A 6,072-nucleotide genomic window follows, 5' to 3' on the forward strand; every position below is an offset into this window, starting at 1 on the left:
TACCTGATGTAGCAAAACCTAACACTATTGTTTACAAGTTTTTATAGCATACTATATTATGATTGAGTTTCAAGGGCAAACATGTCAAGGGATTTATTTAAGCAACTCTGTCTGATTTCCAAATGCTCTACTAAATAATTCAAAATATATAATGGTGTTAAAGTTAAAAGTTTATTCTTCCAAAAGAGCTGGATTTCTCTATCAAAAGGTATATCAGATATATTGATCACCAAGGAACAGTAGATTTATATGGTTATACAAAAATTACAACAGCCTGCAGCCAAAGGGTAGCAAACATCTAGGAGATGAAATTAAACCAAATTAAACCTTGGAAATATTTGTCTATCAGAGTCTACATTTTCCCCTCTTAAATTAAAAATAAAACCTTTCTGTTTTGACTTCAGGGTTTGCAGTTTATCTAGTCATTGCCAATAATATATTTGTGGGAAACTGAAACCCAGATTCAAAAACACTGAAAGAGGGAGAGATCTATCTACAATCAAAGGCTTAGAACTATACTGTGCTACACTGGTCATTATGAACTAGGTCCTCAGGTGGTCAGATCAGAGTAGCTGCACTCTTTGGGCACTGTAAAATTAATACATATGAATACATTTTAATTTTACTACACAGTCCCTTTTAAAACCAGCCTTTGGGTTTGCTCCTTTCTGAAAAATCCAACAGATAATTCTTTATTGGTAATGTTAGAGAGGCCAGAGATTGAATAGGCATGGAGAGCCAACTGCCCAGCTGCTCTGAAGTGGGTCCAATACTTTCAGGTTGGCATACAGTGTGTGGACACTTGCACTGACGTAAACTATGCTATTGTTGTTTTGTGAACAAAGAGGACTTCAACCTCTGGAGCTGTCAATCAGTCGCCTTTGACATTCCCAGCCAAATGTTTTTTTAATAAATAGAAAATTTTATTACCAGAATATTGAGGTGAGACTAATAAATACACTTTTTCCTGTGTTTAATATTACAATAAAGGAGTTTATAGGCAGGATTTGCATCTCTCCACCAAAATGAAAAGCCTTTAGAAGAAAGAACTATTCTTGACAGAATTCTGCGCCCTGTTGGGGTGCAGAATTCATATGGCCCACATATTGCTGTGCCCCACACACAGAAAAGTGCAAAAAAATCTGCTGGGGGACACACACCGCTTCCCCAGCAGTGCATCTGTTCCAGTGTGCCTGGAGCAGCCTCAGAGAAGGGGGAGGGGGACTGGGCATGTGTGCCTGCATGGTTGATCACCGTCAGGGGTACGGGGTGGGACTGGGCATACATGCGTGCTAACAAACTAGATAAACTCTGTCCCTCTCGCTTTCAACTGCAGCTCACTGACGTGGAAGGGTAAGGCTTTTTATTATGCATGAGGCAGGCTATGTCTTGGAGGCAGAAATGTAGCAGCCTGTCTTGCTAGTTAATTGATCTCATTCTCTGAGGCCGAAATGTAGCAGCCTGACTGCATAGTAACATGGTTAATGTTCCCATTGTTAGTTAACTATTCCCATTCTCAGTCAATTCCCCCAGGAGAATAAAACCTGTAAAAGTTTTAAGGCCTCTACACTGCCAGAGTGATGTAAAGGAGCCTTATTATAAATGACAGTAAGAGAATCCTTAGCTTATCTATGTGCTTTCTCATTTGTTTCCTATGTCAAAGTGGCACAATGAGGTTAGATTACAGCTCAGGATTTATTTTACTTACCCATTTTGAAGAAAAAAAAAGACTTTAAGGGCAAATAAAACATTTACCAAGTAGTCAATAAAATGTCAGGACAGTAAGAACCAAGCACTTCCAAGTACCCAGCCAGGTCCAGGACAATGATTAGCAAAACTGTATGACTTTTATGTATGAAAGTCTAAGCAATTTAAAATGACATTCAATTTTTTTTATGTTTGGTGCTCTGTAATGTAATTTAAATGAAAATCTAGTATTATACCTGAAATGCAGGGTAGTAGTTACCAAGTGTTTGTAACTTAACTTTCATGTGTTTAGGAAATGCTGAATAGTTAGTGACTTTTTTCTGTATTGTAGTTTAAATAAATTACAAAAACAATTGAAACTGGTGTGATTATATTGCATTATTTTAACAAATAAAATATGCAGAATTTTGAATTTTTTTGGCGCAGAATCCACTCAGGAGTAAAGAGCTGATCTCTTGACTATCTCTCACACAGAAGAGCAAGCAATAAGGCAGATCATCCAAATTAAATCTGAGAACTCAGATTGCTGAGTGTTTAAGCAAAATACAATTCTACCATCATAAATGATATATGTGCAGTCTATGAATATATAAATATTCATGAACTAATGGACAGTTGGAATTACCTACTTAGAATATTTATCAGAATATTACTTCACATTGATTGTCTAGGGCTGTGGCTTGTTCTCATTTGCATTGAGAGACTTAACTTTTCCCCTTCTGTAAGGGAAGCTTTTAATGCCAGGGTGGATTGCCAAAAAAAAAACAACAACCAAAAAACCCACCATCACATATCAATAATAAAATATCCTATTTTCTGTTGTCCCACCTAAAAATAATCCCTATAAAAACAAAACAAAAAACCCTGAAACTTTGCATAGAGCGGTTTGTTACAACAATTTCAGAAATCATTTTGCTGTTATGTATTAATTTATTCTTTAAAAAAATTATTTCATTAGTCCCTTTGGAGACACACTGTCAAGATTGTTAGGAGTTAAAACTAGCCTACCTTGGACAGCTATTCCATATTATATATCTTCCCCCAAGGACTGCAAGCAAAATATTTTTAAACCTATTTATGCTTTAGGTACTACATTAATGGAAGTTTTTACTCACAATGCTGTTGTGATCTATTATAGCATCAGATTGTTGAGTTGGATGCAACAGTAAATCAGGGTAAAATGTGTGTCCCAGTTCAGGGCAACTGCATGTGTATCTCCCCTCACTAGTCCAGCAAGGCCACCCACTCTCAGGCTTCTAGCTCCCTAGCTGTTACCTTTCTAGGCAGAGACCCGAGTCTCTCTCCCCACCCCTTCTGACTGGGTTATTCCCAGGCTGCACAGTTCCGACTTCACTGTGTTATTCCCAGCACAGACAGGTTGCCTCAGGACATAACTGTCTTGGGGGGGGGATGGGAAGCAGCAAACAGGAGTAATTGTTACAGTTGTACAGTAGCTCACAGCACTTCCTATGCAAGCCTGCTTTATTCGTAAGGTAAGCAGCATTACAGAGAAACCATATTAAAAACAAAAAAAGAGAACTTACACACATATTAATTAGCTAACCAGACATCCCCCCCAACTCTAACATGGGCTCTGTCTTTCAACACTGCACACATGGGCTTTTTTTGGTCGTCACAAATTTTCATAGCCTCAGCTCAGACTAGGTCCAGTCCTTCCAACCCTTCCCAAAGGATTGGGGCCCTCCATGGACTAGGGGTCCTGTCTCTTTACTGGATCAGGAAGAAAGCCCCGAGTCAGTCTGAACACAGTTCATTTATCCCCAAATCCTCTCTTTGTCTGTGGTCCCAGGAGAACTCAGTTTGAACTAGTATACACACACTTCTCTAGGGGGATAACCAAAGGAATGACATTGTATATCATAAATTGAATATAAGTTAACGTGTGATGCAGTTGCAAAAACAGCCAATATTCCAGGGTGTATTAATAGGAGTATTGTATGTAAGACATGGGAGGTAATCGTCCCACTGTACTTGGCACTGGTGAGGCCTCAGGTGGAGTGGTATCTTTAGTTCTGGGCTCCATTCTGTAGGAAAGATGTGGACAAATTGGGGAGAGTCCAGAGAACAAAAAAGATCAAAGGTTCTTTAAAATACCCCATCCTCCTAGAGCCCCCCCCCTTAATCTTAAAAGCTCTCATTCTTTCAAAAGGTCCTTTGAAGATCCTTACAGTCCCACAATAGAACACAAACATTTGCATTTTTTAATACAATGAACTCCAAAGATCTTAAAACTAATTCAAAAGGTTTAATTTAATTCTGTACAGTTAATTCAGGATATTGTTAGCCTGTCACAATAGGTAACACTGTTCTTCTGCCTAAAGATGCATATAAGCCACTTTTAGAAATATGCAGTTTGTACATGTATAGCACAGAAACATAGAATTTCCAAGTGCTGATATATTCTCCACTGGTATGGGATTAAACAGATGATGTGTTTAGAGCAATGCATTACTGTTCTCCGCCATCATGCCCACTATTTATGCTTATTCAAACTGAACTACAAAATAGTGTGCAAGTAAAAACAGCCCAGGAGCTTTATGAAGCAGTAATTTATGAAGTCCACTCTAACCTACTATGAAAGAATTCTTTACTGGGGGACACATCAGTCATTTTTGGCAACTAAGGTCACTGACTAAAAATTAAGCATCTCCAGAGCTATAAAGATAATCAGTTTAATGACAAGTAAATGCAAAACAAGCCTCTAGCAATATCAGCCTTACATTACTGCAGTGAGGAAGAATGTCTTTCAAAGAAGTGATTAACTTTTAGGGCCCTTCCTTATCCTATAAGTTATTTCTGACACTTTCAGTGGTATTTTACAATTATTTGCTATATTTTCAAACTTTACTTTATACATTTTTTTAATGGGTGAAATTATTCTTTGTTTAGGGTTTGATATGGTCTCACATGACTGTAGTAGCTAAGCACTTTTCACATAAAATCAATTGCCATTCAAAAGACAGCCCTGCAGACTATTTACACAAAGACCAGGATCAACAAGAACAGTGACAGGGAAAGCTCCCCCACAATGCCCCATCACCATGATAGTTATCATAACTATAAGGATGGATCACCTGTAAGGATGTAAGCTACTCAGTTTATATGTATATTTAAGCCTTAACCTTTGCTGCTTGTCAGTTATTGCTATTTATTGAGGATTCTGAGACAGGAATGTGATGGTCAGAAGCTATTCTAGGTAGGCAACCAAACCACCATCAGATGATGGTAAACACTGATCAATTTCAATCAGCAACCTGGAGATGAAAAGTTCTATATTCTTTTATAAGCCCTTTATTTTAAAACATTGGTTGGAATTTTCAAAAGGTGCTTTAAGTCACTTTGATACTTTTGAAAATCCTATTGTAAAGGGGTGTACTCACCCCTTGCGAGCGCCATGTCTCAGTGCATGTGCCTGCGCTTTCTCTCTGCTTTGTCGTGAGTCTTCAGCTACCCAAGCCTTCAGCCATGTCACACACAATCTATACGTGGGATAAAATCAAACCATTCCGGGATATAAATCCAACAGGGGGGGCTATCTCAGTGCCCTCTGTAAGGTACCCTTTATTGGCAGCCCTATCTCTGGGCTCGCTCTTCAATCATCCCATGTAGGACCTGTCACAGTACTGAGATTCAAACTGTCTCTCAGTTCCTTCTGAGTTCTTTCAAATTGTCCCTGCCCTGGTGTGGGGCCACATCTCCAGGGCTTCCTCCCTGGAGACTCTTCGCCTCTCTGGACCCAGCTCTTTAGCTGGGCAACAAAAAGAGTTCAGTTCCCCTTCTGAGGTGTATCAAAGTCCAGGCCACTTTCACAGTGGCTGGGAGTGGGGAGAACTGGGCCAACCCTTTACTCCAGGTCCCAGCCCAAGGACCCTATAGATAGTAGCCATCTGCCACATCCTTTTAAATAAGTTGCATCACTGCTACAATTCCCTGGTCCCCAGCACATTCTTCAGCCTTACCTCAGGGCCTTGTCCTGATGGAGCCCCAGCAGCCAGCTCAGAGCACCTTCGCATTCCCCCCAGCCTCTGCCAGCACTGCTGTCTGAGGTCCTATAGCTCCCCCAGCCAGGCACACCAGCCACTCTTGTCCATCTCTAGTAAGGAACTGATCACTGCTCTGCACTGCAGACTTTTATATGGGCCTGCTGGGCCCAGACTGGCTGCTCTCTGCAGCCTCTCTCTGATTGGCTGTGTCCTGTGCAGCCACTCTTGGCAGCTTGGAGGACCCTCTCCACTGCTCTTTTCTGGGGTGGGGTGTGGCAGGGCCACAAGGCCTCCAGCAGGGGGCCTCAGGGCTGGCATAGCTAGGAGTGAAAATTCGGGTGGGGGCCCTGACTTTAGGGTG

At 40.6% G+C, this 6,072-nt stretch overlaps 1 long non-coding RNA gene across 1 annotated transcript; it reads right to left on the minus strand.

The window, feature by feature from the left end:
- Positions 1 to 3,318: 3,318 nt before the first annotated feature.
- Positions 3,319 to 5,814, minus strand: LOC120373570. The gene is made up of 3 exons (XR_005585590.1): positions 5,688 to 5,814; positions 5,109 to 5,207; positions 3,319 to 3,752 (listed from the first exon to the last, which is right to left on the minus strand). It is a non-coding gene; the product is annotated as an uncharacterized LOC120373570 (long non-coding RNA).
- Positions 5,815 to 6,072: the final 258 nt, after the last annotated feature.

This window comes from Mauremys reevesii, linkage group 10, assembly GCF_016161935.1.
Source record: "Mauremys reevesii isolate NIE-2019 linkage group 10, ASM1616193v1, whole genome shotgun sequence".
NCBI lineage: Eukaryota > Metazoa > Chordata > Testudines > Geoemydidae > Mauremys > Mauremys reevesii.